Source organism: Diuraphis noxia, unplaced genomic scaffold (genome assembly GCF_037042655.1).
Source record: "Diuraphis noxia isolate RWA-SAM2 unplaced genomic scaffold, SU_Dnox_SAM2 contig0004, whole genome shotgun sequence".
NCBI classification, from domain to species: Eukaryota; Metazoa; Arthropoda; class Insecta; order Hemiptera; family Aphididae; genus Diuraphis; species Diuraphis noxia.
This window is the reverse complement of record NW_028301714.1, coordinates 32,870,722-32,884,946: the sequence shown is the minus strand read 5'-3', so window position 1 is coordinate 32,884,946 and position 14,225 is coordinate 32,870,722.

The following is a 14,225-nucleotide window of genomic DNA, read 5'->3' as shown; positions in this document are numbered from 1 at the left end:
TATTTATGAATAAGTGACTTTTACTTTATTATTGTACTTATTAAAACTATATAACAAAATATTATGTAATTATTATTTGCTTTATTATTTGTAAATATATTTTCCAATATTTAATATTATCATATTATATACGACGTACAATTACTTCAAGTTGAAAATAATACGAATAATACTGCAATTAATACAGAATATTAAAATATAATACATTATATTATTATAATATAAATAATTATAATAATTTTACCATAGCAGGTAGATTGGTGGAAACGGGAATCGAACCTTTTTTAAATTGGCGGAAACGGGCGATGGCGGAATCGGTCACTTCAAATTTTGGCGGAAACGGTACATGCCCGACATAATATAAGATAATCGTAATCTAAATTATTTTTCATATGGCAGAATGCGAGCAAGACATTTTTATTGTTATCTTAAAAACACTATCGAAACAAATTTAGTTTTGGCTTTTAAAAAAAAAATTCACAGCCACTCCGTGGACCCCGGAGTAATCATCTACGGACCCCCGGTTAAGAACCTATGTGTTAAACCCTTATTTAAACTACTACGAAAATCTTTATTTTTTTTAATGATCCAAATCGGCAGGAGTGGCTCTTTCACAAAACTTTTTAACAAAAATTATTATTAGTTTATAATATTCTATATTCTAATAGTATTCCCGTAGTCCGTACAGAAATGTGTGCTACGCAATTTTGAATTCATGTTTTGAACATAATAAAATAATAATATCATAGTATCATACCGTGGGATATTTTATATTAATATAGTTTATTTATAGCCTTATAAAGTTATAAGTCATAGGTTCTTCATAATATAGATATCAGATTCAATTTATATACCGTCATACCTTTATGACTATCTGGTATCTACATACGTGTCGTATATAACAGCCAATATTACCTATACCTAATATTCTTTTCTTATTTGTATTTTTTTTTTTTTAACAATAAATATTTTTTTATAAATACGGCCTTAGAGGGCGCAGCCCCTAGGGCCCCCTCCCTGGAGCCGTCCCTGAAAATCGATAGAGCTGTTCTCACGCATGACATACAATTATCTATTCACTATTGTAATTCGTTTGAACAATAACGTACCCATATGTAATGTTATTAGTTTTATTATGTGTAAAATTTTGTACACCTCTCGCCCCCTGAAATTCCTTGCTACGAGCCTGCGTAGGTATACGCTATATTATTAAACCACATTATAATAATTTGTGTGTAATTGTTAACAGGTGTAATTATCTAAAAAGTGTATAAGTATCAGTGTATCATACGCCGCCATGAGTATAAAATACTAGGTAACATTTTTATATTAAAATTGAAGATATTTCATTTTTTTATTATTTATAAAATCTAGTAATTGGTGATTGTGCAGTAAGTATTATTTAAAAATAATTCAAACTAACACTAAACCTATTTATAAAAGCTATTTTAGATTGTATTATGTTAGTATATAAATAATTAAATATTATAAAGTGTGATAATGACCAAAAGTTTTTACGAAATGTGTTTTTAGATGTTGAATTAAAAATTATTAGTAATAATTATTAAATATAAGCACGTAGTTTTGTTTGGTCAAGAAAAAACTCAAGATTATTATTTACAATTAATTAGCAGGTATTATCTTTATAATAGTACTACGTGCAGGAAGTTAAAAATCTATAATGAAAATGAAAACACTTGTTAAAGTGCTTAAGTTAATCGGATTTAACTAACTCCGTTGTAGTTAAAAGCTACATGCCCAACAATTTACCCTTCAACCTCATGTACCTCTATCTCATTTACTTTTAATTGGACAATATTTCACCAATTATATGTACCCTTTTTACACATAATGTGCTATAATACCATACTCAAATATATAAATTATACCTTATATTAAGTGAATTTTATTTACCAGAGTAAATTACATTTTTTCACAGTTTTGTTATATTTATTGCTATAAAGTAAATTCTGTTAACATCGCAAAAAAATATTTCTTTTTTTTATAGAACTTTGTATTTTATTCATACAGTTTGTGTCGGATTGGGGATTATTTAAGTATTTATCATGCTTTAATTATAACCATGAATGAAAAAAAAACATTTTTAATAAATTATAAAAAATACAATAATATATTTACTAAATTTACGCATTTATCCACACATTATTAATTACTTTACAGCGATCTTCAAAATTCAAACTACATATATGTTTATATGTATTACTATATTTGGTCATGCTAATGAATATCTTTTATAGTTAATTTAGAAAATTTGTCATTAATTATTAATATACTTAAGCACCTGTAGATCAGTGGGGTAATTATAAATTTAGTTGGTGTGGGGGGAGATTACCTATATGTTTTCAGCAAAATCTATAAGTCTCATACAGTAACCTACCCCACAAAATATAAGATGTTATAGCAGTAAACCAAAGTTTTGAAGGGAACTATCCACATCATCCCCCCTTTAATTACGCCCCTTCTGTAGATTGTAGTAGTGACATTTGTTTCGGCTAAACGTTAATAACCCACTGAAGGTACTAGAAATTACATCAACTATGTAGTAACTATAACACAATAATACATAATTATATTGACATTAATAATTTTTTTTTATTTATTTAAGCCTCAACAACTATAAAGTTATTGGCTAACATTAACATTAATAAAGATATATTGATACATTATATAAGGTTGTAAAGTTTAGTTCTTTGAAGAAATGTTATAATGTTGCTGTAGTTTTCAAGACTGAGTCCAAGTGTGAAGTGTTTTATATAGATGATCCGGAATGTTTAGAGATATTCTGGCGTCGGCGTAGTTGTGACAGTGTAAAAGGATGTGCTTAACGGTAAGACCTTCATCACAGGTTAAGCAATGTGCAGGGTCTTACAACAATATAATTATTGTTGTACACTTTTAGTAATATCTGCAGACCATTGTCAAAACCATGATGTGATTTATCTTTATAATCTATTTATTTATTTAATATAAATGGACGTGAGTCCTAAAACATAATACCTATGATAAATATTAAGACCTAAATTAAATTGCACAAATACGTGATTGACATTTTTAACAGAAACATATTTTAAGGCATCATTAAAATATATCAAATATATCCAGTGGCGTGTAACCTAGGGTCCAAGTGTTGCTCAAGCAACACCTTAAATATGGGTGGGTGGGTGGGTACTAGGTGGGTATTGTTAGAAGGACAATATTATTACAATAATAAACTAATTAAGTGTTTATAGAAAAATACAATATAAATATAATTATAGTATTTGAGTAGTGAGTAGTGTCATAGTGAGTACCTACTTATATATGGCTATATAGGTACCTATAGTATACCTATAGTTTTATTAAGAGGACGTCTAACCCGCATGTGTTGTCTCCGTCTTACACACGTACGACATAGGAAATGTTCAAAACAATAGTAGGTCTATTATAATTTTTAAGTTATAACCAGGGTTCGGATTTTATAGCATTTGCTACTTATTATAGGATAGAGATAAAAATAGCAGAGTGGGCTGTAAATTTGTTTAATGCACCACGGACTCTAAATATGAAATTTTATTTTGCTATTTTTTGCATATTTGAAGAATTCTAGAATTTTAGTGCTACTTTTAAAGTTTTGGTGCCATGTTTTGCTAATATTCTTAATTCAACGCTTTATTTTATATTTTTCATAAATCTCGTGACAAATGGTAATCATTAATGCGAATCAATAAGAATTAAAATTTTATTCTTATTTACTCAGATAATTTTGAATAGTTGCGTACAAACGATGTCATAATTCAAGGTATCAATAGTTAATCAGTACATACAAATTTTTTTTAACTGCATACGGAGATTTTAGTTTTTTTTTTATAAATATATGATTTAATAAAGATATATGATAAATTGAATAACATTTTGATTTGTATTTATTTTTATTTGTTGCTACTTTTGATTTTTTTAGGGAATAATTGTAGAGCATATTTTACGGTTTTTTTTTTGGACATATTATAGCGCATATTTTAGGATTTTTGATGCTATAAAATCCGAACCCTGATAATAAACATAATATACAAATTCGACATCTAAAATAACTAAAAGAAACAAAAAAAAAAACTAAAATAAATTGGTTTATTTGGAATAAGAATAACGTGAGTCTAATTTATATGTATAAAAATGTTATTTCTATCTCGTACCTATATGAAAAAATAAGTATTTGCTTTAAAACCCTAGCCCTACTGATTATAATTGTCATGACCTTATGATTAACAATATTATTATGCTACGAAGATGTGTTTAGTGAGATTGTGGTGGCACATATCATTGGCATATTGGTGGCTTTTGCCGTAGATAATTAATTAATTATAATAAATAAAAAATTTGTAATTCATTATTAGTTTCGTATTCGGAGAAAACTTTTGACTTGGAATTTAACAAACTATAGCTGTCGTCCGACATGGTCGGTCTCGGTACGGAATATTAATGTGTACACTGCATAACTTAATTTTTATTTTAAAAAGCAGTAATCACATTTATTTAATAGTTCATAAAGAAATATATTTTAGTAAAAATATGCATGTGCTTCTAACGTTTAAACACCATCTTAAAGATTCTTAAACGATAATCAAATAAATAAATTTAAAAAAAAATAATTAAAATAATACCAAGGTAGGTACTTTATTTTGTTATACATAATTTTAAGTTTAAAGTTATGCATTATTTTGGTATAGTTATCTCATTTAATTATTGCCCGATGCCCTGCAATGAACAGATTGTATACAAAGGCATCGTTGATATAAAAGTAGTATTATAATATATACCTAGGTATCTATGGATTTCTCTTATTGATTTAGTACAATATAATCCATGGCGATTGTCAAAGTCGTTGCGGAGGACGCAGTCTATTAAAGATTCTAACATTTCAATTAGATAGCAAAGTAGACATGAACGAAAAACATCCTGTTTTCCGTTTAATCTTTTTTTTTCATAAATCACATTATTTTTAGACTTCAATTCAGCAGTATCTGATGCGTTTCCATTTCAGCGTCGGAGTGCATACACGTCGCTGACTCTAACAAAGCCCAAAATAATTGATATTTAAGGTAAGTTTGTTATAATACCAATTCTTTTGCGGCTTAATATTATAAAATAATTGAGGTACACGTTCGTACACTACAATGGTGATGTTTGCAAAGAGTTCTTCACCTATGCATTTGAAACTAAAAACAACAATAGGCACTTTAAACATACTTTATATTGTGACTTTTTTAAATATAATAAAATATTCCCTTGAACCCAAAAAGTTAGACTTATTATGGCCTTTTACAATTTTTTAAGTAAATTTAAGACTGTCATATTTTGATATGTGGCTGTATTGCATACAGAGATTGATTTTCAGACATACCAAAATATGGCAGTATTGTAAAAAAAAAGTTACTCATTAAAATTAGCATGGCCTTATGTTTAATAATATTATGCTACCTATGGCTTTGAAAATAAATAAATAATAAGTCTAATTTTATTATATAAATTAATCACCATCTTCATAGTTTTTTATTATTATTATTATTTTATTAGTATTTGTTATAAGTATTATCAATTTCAGATATTTTTTAGTTTTTATAAAAATGATAATCTGGAATAAGTTTGGCTTTGCGCGATAAAATTAAATCTTTTTTATTTGTAAGATTCCAGGCTTTTCAATAAATGCAAATTTCATAATTGTAATGTATGTTTGATAATTTTATTTTTGAATTTCTTTTTTCTTTAAAACTATAATTTCTTGATAATTTGCTTGCCCATAAGTTGTTTAAATTGTTGTAAAAACAATTTATCAGGGAATTCTTTTTTAACTTTAATTAATTTAATATCTCTCTATAAAACCATTTGACCGATAGTATTTTTATTAAAGTTGTTACAAAAATCTTTACTAGAAACCTTGTACTAGTTAAAATGTCAAAATCAATCAAATTCTGATTTTAGACCTTTCTTATGATATTCCTGAAATTTTATTGTCCTTCCAGTCCTTGTCTTTAATACTATCATCAAAATCTTCATTATCTAAATCTGTAAACAGAATATAAACTGTTTTGTAACATAAAGTTCATATAAACACGAGATCATTGAGATCAACATAAAATTATTATTTATTATTAAAGTCAGTTATTTAATCACATTAAGTTTCCATTGGCACCAACTAGCTCAATGAAATTTTGTGAACTTTCATTTGATTTTTTTGAATGTGTCATTTATGGTTTTCAATGGTAAATCGTCTAAAAAAATATTATAATAATATAGCTTGTAAAAAATTGCAACTGTGTAGCTGCTATGTACCTACTTACTGTTCTCATATTCATGTACTTATCACTGAAGGTGTAGTATTTAACCATCCAATATTACTTTATTTGTAATATTAGATTCTAAGGAATCTTGTATTAAATTTTCAAATTTTAGATTAAACAGAACATTTTTATGAATTTCTAACTTAAAACAACTTTCGAATTTTTGTGATTTTTAAGTATTTTGTCAAAATTCAAAATTCGAATGCTTATAAAAAAAAATTGTGACTATGAATTTATTTTTATTTTTCAACTGCTATTGTAGCAATATGTTAAGAGCCTTGTATTAAATTTTCAAGACTTTCTAATCAAAAAATAAATTTTTATCGATATTAATTTAAAAAAAACTAAAAATGATCGAAAAAATAATCTAACCTAACCTATGAATAGTTCAACTTAAGTCAAACATTTTTGAACTTTTTATAGTGGTTAGAATATACTTATATAAACATTCGGTGAAAATTTCATGTATTAATGGTCATTTGTTTTAAAGTTGCATCAAAAATCAAAATCGATTTTGTCGAAAACTGATTGTGCGTAAAATTTCCCGTTTTTCCCTTAATTTTTAGTTTGTTTATCCCGATTATTTACAAAAATATTAAAAATACTTTTGACCACCAAAGTACCAACTACATTCAATTTCTGATCGAATAACTTACTGAAGTCAAAAATCTAAGCACTTTTACTGCCCCAAAACGTGATGACAGACACAAAAAAATAATATATTCATGGTTTTGACGAATATTTATTGACTATATTTGAACTTCAAATGCTTATAAAAAAAAATTGTGCTTATGTATTCTTATTATTTTTTAATCACTATAAGAACTTTATATTAAAATTTCAAGTATTTTGATAGGGCAAAAAAATTTATCAACACTTCAAAAAAAAAAATTGGAAATTTCAGTTATCTATAAATATCTCAAAAAGAGTCAAACTATTTTGAAAATTGTATCGTGTAAAGAAAATCGATATTTTATATCGGAAACCACCTCCAACGTTTGAAGTTGAAGCATTATTTCGACTAGTTATGCTGTACAGACACAAAAAAAAAACACACATCATTGTAAAATCAATGCATTCATCACATCTTTCAGAATCTAAAATTAATGGGTCAGAAAATATTATTGAATATTTTATTGAAATTTCAGATATGGTATTCGTCAATGAAGATTTGTCAACTAAATATCATATTCGTTGTGAAACCTGTGTGAAATGTATTAACAATGTTTCGAAGATGAAGTTTTATAGTAGATTCAGATATTGGGTAAGTGATTTTCTATTTTTCAATAGGTTTATTTTAATTTTATTAATTTATTAATTGATCAGGGGATAGATTTCTTGCAATTTTTAAATTATTCGTTTTGTAACCACTGGTATAACATTATTCAAGTTATCAATAAAATCATGATAAAAATTAGGAAATTGGTCAGGTATAATATATTTAAAATTTTTTTTTTTAATAATTTCCTCAATGATTTTCAAATATTTTCATCAATTATCAGGTACGATGACCTGTAGGTACTATAGTGGCTGGGAGTGTGGGAGTGGGGGCAGATAAGTATAAAGAGATAGGGTAGAGAGAGAGAGAGAGAGAGAGAGAAAGAGAGAGAGAGAGAGAGAGAGAGAGAGAGAGAGAGAGAGAGTGATAGTGTGAAGTAGTGTAGAGGGATGGTAGAGAAGCAGAAGAAAAATCGAGAGAAAAAGGGTGAGAAAGAAAAGTAGGGATAGTAAGACAGATAGATAGTGTGAAGTAAGGTTAGATTAGGTTAGGTTAAGTAAGGTAGGTACTATAGTGACTTGTAAAGAGAAGGCGAGATAAGGATAGTGTGAGAGGGATTGAGAGAGGTAGATAGGATGAAGGATAAGGAGATAAAGTGAATGAGAGGGTGCAAGTTTGAGAAAAACTGGTAGAGAGGGAATGTCAAACGTGTGAGTGTGAGAGAGATAGGTGAGGGGGGTGATGTGAAAGTGATAGGGTGAGAGAGAGGTAGTGTCAAAGGGAGATGATAAGGTTAGGTGGGAAAACAGAACAAAAAGCGAGAGAGAATTGTGAGAGGTTGTGAGAGACAGTGAGATAGGTGAATAGGAGGGCGTGATAGGGATAGGAAGAAAGAGGGGTAGTGGCAGAGAGAGAGGATTAGGTTAGGTGGGGGGAAGGGAGATAGTTAGGTAGAATAGTTATGTTAACAATTCTGAATATGTAGGAAAGGATCTTAAATTGCAAAGGTCACTCGACCCTTTGAGTGATACTACCAGGTTAGGTAAGGTTTACAACCTTCGACTTATGGGATAGAATAAAAAGAGAAGGTTGGTTAGGCCGATTAAGAGGATGTCAGTGGGATTTTTTTTTCCGACTCGTGCGCAATATATCAAATCTTTTGTTCACAATAATCTTAATAATTTCTAAAATTAGAGAAAAATTAATGGTTAGATTTTTATCTAGGGCATATCATAGGCTTATTATAATTTAATTATTAAGTGAGTATTTTAATGTATTCATAACTCGCTTCAAATATAGCCTATAAGATGCTCTAGGTATTAATCATAAGTATGTTAAAACTTTAATAGAGGCTATTTCACTCTAATTTTAGAAATTATTATGATCATAGTGAACGAAATATTTGCTATGTTGTGTGTGTGTCAGAGAGAAAAAAAATAAATGCACTGACATCCTCTTAAGTGTTATCAAGTCAAAAAAGCTCTTGATTGTTGATTGTTTACATTATTATAAGTCTTGTAAAAAGTATGACTTTGTCATTACATATTTTGTTAAAATACCACATCAATCAAATGAATATTATCTTTAAAATAACAAATTTTATTTTTTTATACAAATTTACAATTTCATTAAACATATTATAGTTAATAGTCTTATTATGAGAAGTATTGTAATGCTCAATAAAAAAAAGTATTAGAGTTGTGGCTTGATAAGTAAAAAATTTAAATATTATAAATTCTCATTCTCAAAATATTCATCTTAGGACTTCAATTTCAAAATAAAATATCGGAATCCTTTTGTTTAATATTACTTTACAAGATACTATGATTGTGATTAAAAAAAAATAAAATTGAAAGTAGGCATGATTGGAAGTAAAAGTTATAATTAATAACTGTAGAGCTAGGACTTTTATGCACTTACAAAAAATTCATCAAATATATGCAGTTGATATGCCTTAAAAAAAATTACATTCTTTTATTACACTATAAAAATTACTTAATTAAATATTTTACGCTTTATCATATGTTTGTATATACCCTGTAATCAATCATAAATTCCTATATGACTTAAAATTCTTTTAACTCATATATTTTAGTCGTATCCATACAACTTGGTTTTGTTGTTTTTGTGATTGGCGTAGACTTCTACTTTTTGTTTCCCATGAGTATTTTTTTTTTTTAATATATTGTTATGTTGTTTATTCATGAGACATTGTGTTAGATTAGTAAAATGTCTTGCTAATATTTTGATACTCCAATCAAAAGTTTGGTATAGACGTATAGTAGGGATATGTTAAGTCCTGTGTTTAGTATGGTGATGTTTCATTGAATGTTTTTGATTTTGGTTTTATCAAGGAATTTTGTTGTTGTGATGAATGTTAAAATGTTACGTCTTCTTTAAATTTATTATCTTTAGTTTTTTTTTTTTTAAATTCATTTTCATGCTTTATATGCGAGATAAATTGAGTAAGATTTGTAAAGATGCCTTGTAATATTTGTATATGTTGTTATTGTTGTCTATATGTATGATGAAGTTAGCATCTAGCGTTTCCTGACATAATTATTTATCATTGAAATATCTTCTCTTGATAACTTGTAGGTATATAGTAGAATATCGAACGTCTTTTTATGAAGTACCTACTTAATACGTATGAGATTGGATATTAGAATCTCTAATGCATTATTCTTATTTGATGTTTTGTTGTCTTTTTCTTTAGACTTTTGGAATATTTGCTTTATTGTGGCAATAGTGTTCAATGACATTATTCATTTGGTAAATTATTGAAAATTAGAATTTTGTTTTTGTGGTGGTTTAGTATAATCAGATGAGCCATTCCTTGTATAATGATTCCATGATTATGATCTGGAATTTGAATGGATAATCCATTTAATTTCTTGTAGTTTACATTTATTTATTTTTATAAATTAAAAATTAAAAATTATTATTTTATTGTATTTGAACATTGATTTGTAATTAGATTATTAGTATTATTTTTAGGTACCTACCTATAGTCTTGTAGAAATCTGTAAATTATGACATTTTAATTGGTTATTATGTTAAATTTGTATTTTTGTTGTATGGTTAAATTGTAATAATATGAATTTATTCTTCTAATATGAATGATGTTTTCAGTTAGTTTTTTATCGAAGATTAATTTTAATTTATAATTTAATTCTGATATTTATTTATTATTTTTAAATTACTTTAAATTGGACTCTGTATTTTTGTGCTAATTTAGGCGTTTTGCCTATTTGTGAAAATGGAAATTTTATTCATTCTTGGTCACCTGGATTAAAGCTTACTATTCCGTGACTTTTGTCTAAATAATTTTTACGTTTAATTTGTGCCATTTTTTTACTATTTGTGGAATTTCATTCCTTACTTCGTTTAGTACCTTTAATAATTTTTATATGTTGTAAGGCATGCTTTTTATGGTATTAGTATAACATCTATTGGAAAATAAGTTTGGTTAGCTTTTAGTTTTGGTTAACTTTGTATTTATGTTATTGTATTATAGCCCGTCTGATACTCTGTTTTCTTTACCATTTTTATGTGATATATCAAAGGTGAAATCTTACACTACGATATTATTTTTGAAAAAGAAACATTTGTTTGATATTATTGAAAAATTCATTTTGTTCATGATTATGAACACTTATGTTAGGTAATCTTTGTTGTTTGTTTCAGTTATTTGATCGTTGTTGTTATCTCTGGACATTTATTTTTTTATCATTATTTTTTTTCTTTTGTATTTAAATCAGAATTATTTGTTAAAAGTGGGCTATGAATTATATTCCCGATAATCTGCTGTGGATTATGTTTTATTTATTATTAGTCATCGCTTGGACTATAATCTTAATTTTATTTGAATCTAAACATCTCTGTGTTTAATTCTTTTATAAAAAATGTATTAATCTTCTTTGGATTATATTTTATTTATTATTAGTTGTCGTTTGGACTATAACTTTAATTTTATTTGAATCTAAACATCTCTGTGTATAATTCTTTAAAAAAAATTTGTTTATCTTCTTTGGATTATATTTTATTTATTATTATTCAACGCTTTGACTATAATTTTAATTTTATTTGATATTATATTAATATATTTATTTGATCTTTATTTATTATTAGTCATCATTTGGACTATAATATAGTTATAATAATATATTTTTATTTTATTTGAATCTAAACATCTCTGTGTTTAATTCATTTATAAAAAATGTTTTAATTTTCTTTGGATTATATTTTATTTATTATTAGTCATCATTTGGACTATAATATAGATATAATATATTTTTATTTTATTTGAATTTAAAAATCTCTGTGTGATTATTTATATTTTATTTATACTTCTTAGTTTTTTGGTTTGGTCTCCAGTAAATTTGGTTTTTTTTATGGTGTACAATGGCATTATGTATTTTGTAAATTATTGAAAATTAAATATTTTTTTTTTTTTTGTAGTCCGATATACTAGATTGGTATGATCAGATGAGCCCTTCCTTGTATGAGAATTTCATGATATCCAAAAATGATATTTAAAATAGGGATTTCCATTAAAAAAAACGAAGAAATACATGACTTATAAGAATTTTAAGTGATATAGGAATTTATGATTGATTTTTCTAGTTTAATGTCCAACAAACTGAATTGAATGATATTTACAGGTTAATGTGCAATAAAGTGTACCCTGTTATTTGAGACACATGATATATTGTATATATTTAAAAAAAAAAATTAAAGTGCTAGAAAAATTTAATTTTTCTTTCATATTTAATATAATTATATTTTGATCCATAAAAATATTTACCTAAGTGCTTGATTTTCGATAAACTATCAAAAGATGCACTAAAAACATTTAGAATTTTATCACATAAGTTTTTAAATATGCTGTGTACTACTAATAACCTAGAAATTAGCATACAATAAAGTTTACAAAAAAGAAAAAAATATATAAAATGCATAAAAAGTCTTTGCTCTAGAAAACATAAAACGTTTTAAAATAAAAATTTGTGATAGTAATTTGTCCGGATAAAAGAAAAACAACTTTTGAAGGTGATTAAGAGTTAAATGAATTTCATTATGAAATAGAAAGCAACTTATATTACTAGTTTTTTAAAATTAATCCAAAAATCTAATACTGGAAAGAAGAAATAAGATCTGGTGATAGTTAATTTTTCTGAGAAATACAATCATTTTTAAAGTATTATTTTAGTTGAGTGTTGGAATCTATACTAGTGTTAATTGTATACTTTTTCGACTAGTCTAATGGAATTTTTAAATTTAAGATTTTAGAAAAAAAAAAATTTTGTTGTTCACGTATGTATTTATTACCAAGGTATTCAATATTTTAAGTGACATACGTGTTGTTGTTATTATTAGCTATAAAAATAAAAAATAAATTCTTGAACTTGATGAAAAATAGACGAACAAGTACCTACAAATTATCTCATATAATAGATATGGTTTCTATATGTTAAAAAAGTAAATTTTGAACCTAAAGGTCAGGTTGTCGCTAGCTCCCGGATGCGCAACCACCTGGGTTCTTAGTGACGAATCCTCGTCTTATTTAGATGTGTTTAAAACCAAACAGTAAAATCAGGTTATGCAGTTGATATCTTGAAAACAAAAAAATTGCCTCTGGCCTGGTATATGCACTGCACACTAGTCGTATACTATATTTTGGGGTATGGTGTGGCGCGGTTGTTTGCCGTGGTCAAACATCGCCTGGCGTCACTAGCTCCTGGATGGGTGACCATCTGGGTTCTTAGTGACGAATCCTTACCCCACATACTCACGTGTTTCCGAAGGATTTGTTTAAAAAAAAACGTTTATTATGTAATAATAAAAATAATAAGAAACCAATCGTACATTGTTTAAGTCTATATGAGATATTATACTTCATACTATAATTTTTAATAATAATAATTATAACAATAAGTATGTAATTTGAGATTTTTTAGATGATTACATTTTCTTCTGGACACTTGTTCTTTGTCACAAAAAATGTAGAGACACTGTGATGTAAAGGTTACCAATCACACAGCATAATGTTATGTTAAAATAATAAAATTTTATTCTAGAAAAGATCGTGTAAACATTTTTTTAGATCGTTTCATTGAAAAAAAATTCAAAATCGGAACAATTCAATTTCTGGTGTCTAGGGTGGTTTTTATTAGGTACCATATAAAAATAAAAATAAAATTACCATTATAGTATCCCCCGACGGTTTTGGGCCCAGAAAAGCATGATAACTATAATTCTAGTGTGTTGGAAGGGGAAATAATTTAGATATGACACCATTTATGTAATAATATTACAAAAGTTGTTTCGCTTTAATGAGGATGTCGCACTCTCATTCTCTTCAACAGGACTTTTGTAAGTCGGAGACAATACAAACACATAAATCTTTAATAATTATTAGTTATTACTTGTACAATTTACATCCAATCATACTTGCGAGTTTAGATGACAATTTTTGATTAGGACTTGATAGAATGCACTATGGACGTATACTCATTTATGCACTCATCGCGGCCAGACACTCATCGTCATATAAATATGTGCTTAAAGTTATATACATAAAAAAAATGGGTATGGCTCTATCCATAGGAAATATATTATCTAACAAGCAGTTGCACCGAAGTCCTAAAAATCTAGTAGGGAGAAAAATT